We start from the raw sequence: 13,057 nt of genomic DNA, 5'->3' as shown, positions 1-13,057 counted from the left end.
TATGAAACGATGAGTCTGCATTAGATGATTTCCAAAGTCTCTCCAATCCTGAATTACCAGGACTCCATGACCCTCATTTATAAACCTTACTAAGTTAATTTACCACAGATGTACTCTGGTCCAGTATCAATGCCAAAAAACATCAGCATTGAGAAACAGTTAATAAGAAGCTGAATGTTTTTGATGGTGCAAACAGATATTAATAGAAATGAAAGCACAATTTAGTTTTTATTAGATGTAACTGGATTTCTTCTGTCATTCTGTTTGTTACCTATTACATATAAGGTTGAAATTCCTACCTAACTTCAGTGTATTATCCCTGTTCTCCTTTCCATGTTCACTTTATTCACCTTCTATCATATTCTGAAATTCAGAAGCATTGAGTTGGGAAAAGCATCTGTTTAAAGGGAGTATTATAAGTTCTTCAATCCTCAACTTTCTCTCTCCTGACCCAAATGCTCACATGCCTTGCATACGGTTGTAAGGCATGTGCTGTTTAGGGCTCAATGTGGTTGCAAATTAAGAATAAAGTAACCTGTAGGAAATGCTAGTTTTTGGCTTACAGTATACCAATCCCATGCTTTTCCCTTATTAATAAATCACACCAGGCAACAATGACTTCCCTGGTGGCTCAGATGGTAAAGCATCTGTTAATATTTCCATACTCATAAAATTAATCTAAGCTAATCATGTTAATCCTAGATCCTTCAGAGAACTATTAAATTTGCCTATCTCCCTTGCCTGTGACAAATTTGGATGATAAAAATTAAAGGTACATCTGCTGAGATCCAACCAGTCTATCCTAAAGGAAATCAGTCCTGGGTGTTCATTGGTAGGACTGATGTTGAAGCTGAAACTCCTATACTTTGGCCACCTGATGCGAAGAACTGACTCATTTGAAAAGACCCTGATGCTGGGAAAGATTGAGGGCAGGAGGAGAAGGGGATGACAGAGGATGGGACGTTTAGATGACATCACCGACTCGATGGACATGGGTTTGGGTGAACTCTGAGTGTTGGTGATGGACAGGGAGGCCTGGCGTGCTGCAGTTCATGGGGACGCAAAGAGTCGGACATGACTGAGTGACTGAACTGAACTGACCTGATTGACATTTGCTGAAAGAACTTTAACTTTCTAGATATAAGAATCATAACCAGTGGTACCAGCCACCTTTTCTTTCTTATGTGGATGCCTGGAATTGGAGTGGCCATCTTGCAAGTGTTAAGAAAGGCTAAAACAAACAAATATTCAGAAGTTCTGACATCTCTGAGTGGGTGAACCAAAACCATAGCAACTACAAATAGCTAGTCTTATTGTGAGGTTATGGGCTGCCTAGATTCCCCCTTCAAGACCGAAGGATTTATTCTTCCAGCTGCTAAGATTATGAGCTAACATCCCTCAGCTGTCAAGCCCTCTTCCAGAATTTTATCAACTGAAGAACACCTCCCTACTTTGCATATGTTTGCCTCCTCCCTGGAGAAGCCCCTCTTCAACGTCTGGTTGATGTGGGAGTATAAATATCTGGGTGTCTCTCTTCGACATGGGATAACCATCTCTGAGGAGCCATCCATCTTTGGAGCTCCCCACAAGTTCAGTTCAGGTCTTATTATAAATTAACTTCAGGCCAACTCTCCCTCTAACCCAGAGTCTGCTTGCTTCAGATCCCCTAAGGTGATGTTTCTGAGAGCACTCCCTCTGAAAATTTCTGACGCTTGTCTCTGTTTTGAATTGACTTTGGGCAAAAAACAAATTACAATGTTGTTTAATCTGCTGTTAGATTTTCTGTTACTTGTGGCCAAAATTATCCCTAATTTAAACATGAGTGTATGATACAATTAGAAGACTGGTTAAATGATCCTTAAATAGAAACTGTAAAAAAAAAAAAAAAAAAAAAATGAGGTGTTTGGACCCTACTCAGTCTTGAGCCCAGCCTGGTCTCTGAGCCTCTGCAGGAGGAGGTTCTTTTTCCACTGCAGTTTGAGTAGATGAAATCAAAGCTGAGATCAACACAGCTCAAGCTTTATTTCATGGCCAAAAAATAGAGAAGGGGGAATTAAGTTTACAGATCACCTTTCATCCATCTGGGTAGAGGGATTTAATTTTAAAGAGTAAAGACAAAGGGAAGAAGACTGAGCCTAATGATGGGGAGGTAGGTGCACCAGTCTACTGGGGAAGGGGTGGGGCTTTTCCCAAGGGAGTGGGGTGCATCACTCTTTTTTATACTTTATTGTCCTGAATGTCCACTCATGGCCACCGGGTGTGTGTTATTTACCATGGCAATGTAGCAAAATCTGTGTATAACAGAACTCAGGGTCTGTTGGAGGTCAGATTTGTTGCCATCTGGTCCCAGCTGGTTCCATCTGGGTTTTTCATTTGTAGCTTCCTTTCTTGACTCTGGACCATTTAACTTAGAGGCTTATGTTAACTCCTGTTAAAGGTGAGGGTTGGTAGGTTTTGAGCAAAGACCTGGAACAACTGTGGCAACAAAATATTAGATGAAACTGTTGCAGACCTCAACAAAAGAGACTTCACAGTGACTGAACACTCACCACTTTTTGTGAAGATAGATCAAACCCAGGCTTGGTCTCTTAACCAGCAAGGTAAACTTAAACAAAATATTTAAGCTTCTTTGTCCTCAAATGTTGAGTCTAATAATAATACATTTTTTATTATTTGATTTTTTTGGTGAGTAATCAATAGGTAACATGTGACATGTCCAGCACATATAATTGTCCTTGATCATTTTTGTGAGGATTCAACAAAGTAACATCTGAGTAATACCTAACATATGTAGTCCCCCTACTCTATAAGCAAATAGTTATTGCTATTGAATTAATGTCAGAATTGTTTTCCTAAAATGAAACCAGCCCCCAAATTATAATTCCAGATTTGATCACCGAGAAGTTAATCTCGTATAACTCTTTGGCATTTACTAGGTTTCTTCTTTCAATTTTAAAGTGTATCTGTGGTCCCAGGTCCTCACCAGGATTTGTGGAAGTGGTATGAGTAGGGAGATTTGAGAATGTGGTCATGAGAGAGGTGCTCATTCAGAGATGTCTCTGGAGCAGCCTCTGAGGAAAGTCAGAGGCCCAGAGGATCTGTGGCATATTCACAGAAGCCTCAGGTCTCGGATGCAAGACGGCTTCAGATATGGCCTGAAGCCAAATCTGGCCTTTGTATCCTGACACCGAATTAAATCTTAGAGGCATAATTTGGGATAAAGTAAAAAAAGAAAAAAAAAGCTGCATTGCTTTGCCAGGCAAAGTCTTTCTCAGGTGGCAGAGTGGTGGAGAATCTGCCTGCCAAGGCAGGAGACACAAGAGAAGCAGTTTGAATCCCTGGGTCAAGAAAGATCCCCTGGAGAAGGGAATGGCAACCCACTCCAGTACTCTTGCCTGGATAATCCCAAGGATGGAGGATCCTGGTGGGCTACAGTCCATGGGGTCACGAAGAGTGAGGCAACAGGGAGTGCATACATTTTCCAGGCAAAGAGGGCCACATGGGCTAATGCCCTCAAAACTGTGTCCCAACCTGGCGGGGTTAGTGAGAAGTTTTACAGTAATGGTTCAAAGAGGGTTGATCTACTTGTGGACATTCTTCTGATTGGTGGGCGGTGAGGTAAGTCAGATTCGGCGTCTTCAACCTTCTTGTTCCTGGGTCTGGGGTCTATGGACTTGTGGGCACCAGGCTGTTAATTTCTCCCATCTGGTGGGGATTACAGCATCTGCAAAACTGCTCAAAGATAGTTATGTGTATCCCTGGAGGGGGAACCAGAACATTGGCGCAAGGCTGGACTAGTGTTTCTTTTGACAGCCCCTCCCTTGTCTCTTCATCCCCTCCCTTCCCTATTTAGACTTTTGAACCTGCTCATTGGAGCTCAGGGAAGGTCCCAGAAGTTGAATGAAGCCTATTTCCTGTAATCAAGAAATAGGAGCACAAAATGCCTTTTGTGTCCAGAAACCCCACAGGATCTTGCTCAGTGTCTGATCCACATGCCCCTTCTACCCAAGAATATCAGGACCTCAGACTTTTACATGCTGATATTGAGTGACCCTTGTATGTTCATGTGTGATGGCTTTTGAGACATTTGCTCCCCACATCATGTGTAGATGCTTCTGCATCTATAGCCTTGGGACCCTTGGGGGAACCTCAGTAATTATTTTCTGATCTTGAAACAGTTCATCATATGTGTCTCTTCTCCACTAAGCTATGCCTTTAACAATAAAGAATGAATTATTCCTCTTAATCAGGAGGACTGTTTAACTAAGAGATCAAATATTATGTCTGATTCTTAACATTAAAAAAAAAAAGTCAGTGAGTGTTTCAAGGGCATCATCTCTTAAAATTTGAGGAAAGAAATGTTGTACACACTACTGTAGAATTGTTGGTAAAGTGAGGCTCATTCGTGAATATTAAACTGCCCCAATTACTATACGATTTGCTCATGAACAAAGGCTGCCCCTTCTCTTGAGGAATTCATGGCTTGGTGGGAAAGTTAATGGTGAAATTCTATGTAGTGAGACTCCCTAAGGGAGTGTATTAGGCTTGTCACCTTTGGCGTCTCGATGGACAAGAGTGGGCTGCCAGGAAAGGTTTATCAAGGTTCTGTTTGTGTTAAGAGCCACATTTCCTCAGGGAGCAAAACTGCTGGGCAGGTTGCTGTTATAGTTGGGTTCCAACTCACTGTCTCTAGAAAAGAGACTTGAAACTGGCAACATGCAAGCTGAACCTGGCCCACGGAGATGTTTTATTTGGCTCCTATACTGTTTTAAAAAATGTAACCAACATTTAAAACTGGGAAATTTCACATAAAAACTCAAATTTCTGGCTTGCACTGAAAAAAAATTGGAAAGACCTGGCAACACTGGGCTCACATTCCCGTATGACAACAGCTGGCTGAATCCATGTCATGGCCCTTCAGAAAGAAAAGAAGGAGCCCTTCTGTTTACCACAGTCCCCACCACTCTCTAACATTCTCCACTCTGAACCTATCCATTATCATCTGTCATCATGTTTGTAGTTTTCCAGTGTAATGAATTATTTCTTCATAGAGGTCTACATCTTTCTCAAAGGCAAGATAAAGTAGATAGAATGAGAAGTCTTTGGATCAGAAAGCAGTGAGAGAATTTCCTATGAGAGGCGAAAAATAATCACACACATTTAATTCTATTTAATTTAAGGTTTGTACCTGGCCCTAAAGTAAGTAAGTAAAATCCTCACTCCTTTTTGGGAATTCATAAAAAAATATTAATTTTATGAAAAGAAGAGTTTGTTCTAAACATATACTATTGACTTTAAGATTGGACTTGACATCTCATAAGACCTCAAACACTTAGACGAATAAATATGTTTGAATAGAAAAAGATTTATGATCAAGCCATCTCTCATTCCAAGTAAGTCATGCAGATTCTGAGGGAGACTTTGTGTCCTCTAGGGTGTGGAAAAAATGTTTATATTTTAAATCCCTGTGGAGATATTGACACCTTTTCACCAACTAAGGACATCTACACAAAACATTATGAATCTGCCTTTTTAAATGCATCTAGCAGAATCTTTCATAGTACCATCTGATAAAATTTTTAAATAAAATTTTATAAAAATTTTATAAAAATGCTTTTAGTTACTAAAAGTTTGGATTTATAAAACAATACTTTCTGCTTACAAATAAAACATTCCTTGTTAGGGCCAAGATTGAAAGGGGAAAAAAAAAAAAACAAATAAAATGGACTATCTCAGGGAAAATCTTTGTCTTTATTACCTTTTCTGAATTCAACTGAAGCCTAAAGTATCACACTAGATGATATTTAAGATCCCTCTGGTCATTGGGAATGACTCATTTTGTAAAAATTAGAAAAACAGAAATATTTGGTCTCCAGCTTTTGATACAAATCCAGACAGCTGAGGGGGGTTCCCATTCCTTTACAACAGATCTACCTTGTTTTCACAAAAAAATATCAGTTTTTGCTTGTTCAACGTTCAAACAGACTTTCAAATTTTGAGATATTTCCTCTCCCCACTTTCTGATAGACTTGGCTGATCAGATGGCCCTCTACCTCTGGAGTTTTCCCTATGGAATGGGGAGTACAGTGCCCACAGGCAGTTAAGAAATAATCCCTAGCAGCAGAGCTGGCAGCATTGAGAACCGCATGATGTCAGTGAGCATTGAAAAGACATGTCCTATGTGGGTTCCCTTGATCACTAGCCATTTTTTGAATCTGGTTCCCCAGCCCTCATATCACTTATGGGCATGGCTCTATGATATTCTAAGAAATGAATTTGCTGCAAACATTAGCCAGAGACAATTTCTGTTGGTAGGCAGCTGGTAGGTAACAAACTGATGCACAAAAAATTTACTTTGAGACAATTTTATAGAAGTCAATGAAATACATTAATTTACAAAAAATAAAACCAGCAGGGACTGCTTTGGTGACTTATGCCCACTCAGCACATTCTCTTACAAGAAAAGAATATATTGCAATCTACATTCTAAATCAGAAGATTTGGGAGACATGGAATCCATGAGAGTTTTATGACTCCTATGGCTACAGCCAGTCATAAGATCAAACAGTGGGACCATGATATATTTTATTCTCATTAACAAGGCTCTTCTGATATAGAGGGAAAAAGAATAAAAGAAGCAGAAATGTGGAGTTTCTTTAAATCTCTTTAAGTATTTGTATTGGTATGCTTGCTTGGTCACTCAGTCATGTCTGATTCTGCAAACCCATGGACTGTAGCCCACCAGTCTGCTGTGTCCACGTAATATTTCAGGCAAAAATACTGGAGTGAGTTGCCATTTCCTTCTTCAGGGGATCTTTCTAATCCAGGGATCAAACCCATGTTTCTTGCATCTCCTGCATTGGCAGGAGGATTCTTTACCACTAGCACCACCTGGGAAGCCATGGGCACTATTAATTTTCTCTGATTCCTAGTTTCAATATTCCATAACGATGCATACTTATTGGTGAATTTCAATGTCCAACTTTTCCTTTGTTGCTACTAAAGTGATAAAGAAGCATGTGAACCAAACTTTCTTAATCAACCACTAAATTACCGATGTTCAAAAATTTACTATAATATAACACTATAATTCTTTTGAATACTATGATTTCTTTATAAATTTTGGAAATACCTTTGTGATTCATTAGGTACAGCCTATGGTTGATTATGTGTTTTATGAAAACTTCAAAAAAGTACTTAATCTAAGGCAATCAAATACTCTTCAAAATATATTGAATATTTAGCGAAAGGAATTTAAATAATCAGCACTTTTCAGCATACTGATTTAACTCAACTGTTTTGATGTGAATTAGAATAACAGATCTCTCTGAGAAATACAATATTACTGTATTTCCACTGATTTCACCATGATGTTTCTAAAACTAATTATTCCTTATTGTGCCATCTTTATTGCCTAAGAAATGTAATGTAATGCTACAAAAATGTGCATCAGATGTCAATTTATTTTAAAATCTGCATAAAAATGAGAAAGTATAATATGATAGCAAAATGGATTTTAGAGTAATATGTTCCAATGACATATTCAATGTTATTGGAGTTTTTTGGCTTCTTAAAGATCTCCCTACAGAGGCAACTTCCCTCTTTTATTTCTCCTGTTATCTCTCATACTTTGGATTATCATCCAAAAATGGCAACAGAGGGCTACCATGCAAAACACTATAACAAATGCTAGGAATGCCAGAATTTCCTGTCCTCAGATATCTAATTGTATTCTTAAGATAATTTGCTGTGCATCATGAAGATAAATAATGATGCAGCACAGTTCAAAGACACATAGTGCTGAATAGTGCAGTCTGTGAGCAAACCTGAATTTCAAATAGAGAAAAGTCACTACAATTCTGTTCCTTAGAGGAGTGGGCATGAGCTGGAATTTAAGGGAACAAAGATCCTCCACGTTATTTAGGGAGAATGGTGAGGAAGAGAGCATTACTCACTATAAGATAAAATATTTGTGTTTTTTAAGCCATTACATATGTGGGAATTTGTTACAGCAACAATAGAAAATTAAAACAGATTTTTAATACCCAGAGTGAGGCACTAATGCAACAAATATCAAAAAGGTATCATAGTGTGTTTGGAATTGGGCAGAGTGAGGCTGACGAATTTTCAACAGCATGTTCAAAAAAGCTTTGATTGCCTTGAATATGCTTTAGCTGATGCCTGGGCATTAGTGACTCTGCCAGAGAAGACTCAGGATAAAGTGAAAAGCCTGGTAGAGAAAATATAGTTTGCCTTAAAGAATACATAAACCATCATAAACAGACTATTGGTAGAAATATGAATATAACAAGTTCTATTTGTGAGGGTTCAAAAAAGAAATAAGCAACACATAACTGAAAACTGGAGGAAAGTTTGTCCTTATATAGTGGCAGAAGTCTTAACAGAATTATCTTCTTGAAGCTATGTAGAAAACAAAACTTGTAAGTGATAAATAAGTGGCTCAGATAGTAAAGAATCTGCCTGCAATGTGGGAGACCCAGGTTCCATTCCTGGATCAGGAAGATCCCCTAGAGAAGGGAATGAGTGCCCACTCCAGTATTTTGGCCTGGGAAATCCCAAGGACAGATGAGTCTTGAGGGCTATTGTCCATGGGGTTGCAGAATCAGACAGGACTGAGTAACACTTTCACTTTTCGCTTTCCTAAGTAATATTTTACTGAGGAGATTTTCAAGGAATAAAGAAGCAGCCTGGTTTCTGTTTGCTGCTTATAATAAAATGCAAGGGGAAGGAGATAAATTGGGAGAAGAATGAATAAATAAAAAGAAACCAAGAGGTGATGATTTGGAAAATCTTCAACTTCTCCAGACTGCAAAAACTGCTCCATTTAGGAGATTCACTCTCAGGAATGTAAGATCTAAAGAAAAGCTGAGGGTGTGGATCTAAAATGTTTAGATAGTATTCACAAAAGACTGAAAGGTCACTAAGAAGACTCTTTGAAGAGATCAAGACTGTGACTCTCAGATCCCTTCAGTCACGCCAGGAAATATCTAGGAAATTTAAGAGTGTTGTCTCTTAAATACCTGAGAGAAGCCAAAAAATAGAGAACAAAGAAATATCTGTTGAAGAGTCTCATTTGTAGCGGAATGAATCTCTATAACATACAAAGGAGATCCACAAATTTCTTTTGAATTTTATACTACAATAAACACTACCAGCTTGGACTAAAAAATAAAAGTATGAAATGAAAGAAGGCTGTCGGACCCTTAAAGTTCTACTGACAGGAAAAAAGCTAGTAAAACTACTTAGCTTCGAACTCTTGTCATATTTCATGAAAAAGAAAGGATGATTCAGGGGAGCAGCAAGCTTGGAAGGAGGAGCCGAAGAGCAGAGAGAATTATTCACAGACTTTGCAACCTAATGGAGTATGCCCATCAGGATTTTCAAATTATTGGGACTGGTATCTCTTTTTTTTCCCTTTAGTTTTCTCCTTGTTTTGCCACTTTATTTTTTAATTGAAGGATAATTGCTTTACAGAATTTTTTGTTTTCTGTCAAACATCCACAAGAATCAGCCATAGGTATTTAAGTGCTTTCCTTTGTCTGTCCCACATTGTATTTCAGGAAAAGATAATGTGTTTATAAGTTCACTGATTCATCTGCGAATTTCACAGATTCATAACAGAAAAGGATCATGTGTGCCCAAGGATAGATAGATATAACCTTAAGTAAGTAAGTGAAGTTGCTCAGTTGTGTCCAACTCTTTGCAACCCCATGGACTGTAGGCTACCAGGCTCCTCTGTCCATGGGATTTTCCAGGCAATAGTACTGGAGTGGATTGCCATTTCCTTCTCCAGCGGATCTTCCCAACCCAGGGATTGAACCCAGGTCTCCTGCATTGTAGACAGATGCTTTACCATCTGAGCCACCAGGGAAGTCCTTACCCATATCTGAATTAGATAATTTAGATGATGACATTTGGGACTTTTGAACTGATGAGATTTGGCATTTCAATGAGATTTTAGGCACTGATATTTTAATGAGTTAGACTTTGAGGAAATCAAGCCTCAGTGAATCAATTTTGCATGTGGACAGGACATTTTAGGGGACCAAAATGTACCTGGATCTATGTCTTACAGATGTAAGTCCAGACTGCCATGATGTCGTATCCTCATTCCCAGAATTTATATAGGTTACCAAATATGCCAGAAGAATTTTACAGATGTATCTAAATTTTAGAAACTTGAGATAGATTATCCAAGTGCACTCAGTTTAACCATGTGAGTCTTTATAAGCATAAAACCTTTCTCAGTTTTTCTGTTGTCTCAAAACCAGAGAGTAGTATGAGGACTTGGTCCGCCACTGATGATTTTGAACATGGAAGCAGATGCCATAACTGAAGAAGCATGGGTGGCCTCCAGAAGCTGGAAGAGGCAAGAAAAGAGACTCCCCTCAATAGCATCTGAAAAGAAATGCAGTCCTGTCAACACCTAGCAGCTTGGTTAGGATTTAGACTCATGAGACCTGTGTCAGATTTCTTACCTATAGAACCACAAAAACCATGCAAAGCAAGGGTTATAACTCTAAAGAGATAGCTATATGTGTATATGTTTTGCATTACAAGGCAATGTATAATTCTCAGGCTTAAATGTGTGAAAAACACAAATAAAATGGTATTTGAATAAGTTTATCTAGCCTACATTTCCAGTTATATATCCCAAATGCACTTAATATTCTAATCAATAAAAAAATGTACCTTCCTGAACTTGCTTGGGTTCTATAACATTACTCTTATTGTTCTTTCTACCTGGACTTCACTGTCCTTATTTATCTAATGAAACGCTGCTGCTGCTGCTGCTGCTGCTAAGTCGCTTCAGTCGTGTCCCACTCTGTGCGACCCCATAGACGGCAGCCCACCAGGCTCCTCTGTCCCTGGGATTCTCCAGGCAAGAACACTGGAGTGAGTTGCCATTTCCTTTTCCAAGTGAAACTCTACACATCCTTAAACATATCGTTCAAGAGTCAATCCCCATGCAGAGCCTTCCTGATGCCTTCTTCCTACCCTTGTAATTTATGTAAAAAGCTATCAGTCTCTTTATCCATGTGTCTGCTATGGTCTGAATGTTTGTGTCCCCTCAAAATTCACATGCTGCTGCTGCTGCTGCTAAGTCGCTTCAGTCATGTCCGACTCTGTGCGACCCCATAGACGGCAGCCCACCAGGCTCCCTCATCCCTGAGATTCTCCAGGCAAACACTGGAGTGGGTTGCCATTTCCTTCTCCCAATGCATGAAAGTGAAAAGTGAATGTGAAGTCGTTCAGTCCTGTCCGACTCTTAGCAACCCCATGGACTGCAGCCCACCAGGCTCCTCCATCCATGGGATTTTCCAGGCAAGAGTACTGGAGTGGGGTGCCATTGCCTTCTCCGCAAAATTCACATGCTGCTGCTGCTAAGTCACTTCAGTCGTGTCCGACTCTGTGCGACCCCACAGATGGCAGCCCACAAGGCTCCTGTCCCTGGGATTCTCCAGGCAAGAACACTGGAGTGGGTTGCCATTTCCTTCTCCAATGCATGAAAGTGAAAAGTGAAAGTGAAGTCGCTCAGTTGTGTCCAACTCTTCGCAACCCCATGGACTGCAGCCTACCAAGCTCCTTCATCCATGGGATTTTCCAGGCAAGAGTACTGGAGTGGGGTGCCGTTGCCTTCTCCGCAAAATTCACATACTGATGTCCTAATACTGGTATCCTATATTATTCCTACTTCACATACTGGTATCCTAATACTGGTATCCTATGTTATTCATCAAATATATGTTCATCAAAGAGCATCATTCTTTCAGACTTACAATATCTATGAAGCACAGGCAATATATTTGATGAATAATGAATGATTAAAATATAGAATTCATTAGATGGATGAGTTCATACCAACATTGTTAAAAATCCATTTCTATGTATATACATGTTTTAATGATAGATTCTCTAAATATCTTATTCCTTCTGGTTTTCACTCAAAAAAAAAAAAAAAACAGTTTGTATGAGTGGCTGTTTGTAGTTCAACCCTTGTGAAGATTTTATGATAAACTGTCATATTTATCCAAATCAATGGCTTGTATAACTGTTTTGTTTCAGAATGATACCAAAGGACATTTAATTAAGACTGGTGACAGGTGACAAAATTGGCGACAGCACCTATCCCTAAAGAATCCTGTCTAAGTTTTTTCATCCAAAGATAAATTGTCTATTCAGTTTACTTTTTCCTAAGCCAGTTTCATAATTATATAAAAGTGTTTTTCATAAGTTTGTGATTTTTCTTTAAAGAAGCACTGTGATCACCTTGCACATGGGCACTTTTTGCCGTCTTAAAAAATATGGTTGGATGGCATCACTTACCTCAATGAACATGAGTTTGAGCAAGCTCCGGGAGTTGGTGATAGACAGGGAAGCCTGGTGTGCTACAGTCCATGGGATCTCAAAGAGTGGGACATGACTGAGTGACTAAACTGAACTGAACTTATCTTTACAAAAATGAAATGAAATTAATTTCTATTCTTTAGAAGTTATTATCAATTTAGGGATTCTTTCCTAAGTCAGGAGAATGAGAGATTTACTAACTCTCATTTATGCCAAATAGAGGAAAATTACATGCCTGAAAAATTCAGTTATCAAGGAGACATTATCAGGGAAAGAAGATGACCTTTGTCCTAGTTATTGCTTCCCATACTAAATACCAAAATAAATGCTTTAAGTCATTTTATGCCTTGACTATCATATTTGTCAAGATACAGCTGTATGTTTTAACTCTCACCTTGAGGTACTTTGAGCTTCCCTGGTGGCTCAGCTGGTAAAGAATCCGCCTGCAATGAGGAAGACCTGGGTTCGATCCCTGGGTTAGGAAGATCCCCTGGAGAAGGGAAAGGCTACCCATTCCAGTATTCTGGTCTGGAGAATTCCAAGGATTGTATAGTCCATGGGGTCACAAAGAGTCAAACAGGACTGAGCGATTTGCACTTTCACTTTGAGGTACTTTGCATAGACATCTTCTAATACTGCTTCCCAAAGGTTTCCCCCAAAATTTGTAGTTTAAGGGAAAATATTTTAA

The sequence above is a fragment of the Bubalus kerabau genome, chromosome 2 (genome assembly GCF_029407905.1).
Source record: "Bubalus kerabau isolate K-KA32 ecotype Philippines breed swamp buffalo chromosome 2, PCC_UOA_SB_1v2, whole genome shotgun sequence".
Lineage (NCBI taxonomy): Eukaryota > Metazoa > Chordata > Mammalia > Artiodactyla > Bovidae > Bubalus > Bubalus kerabau.
The sequence above is the reverse complement of the archived record's forward strand: the minus strand, read 5'-3'. Positions refer to the sequence as shown.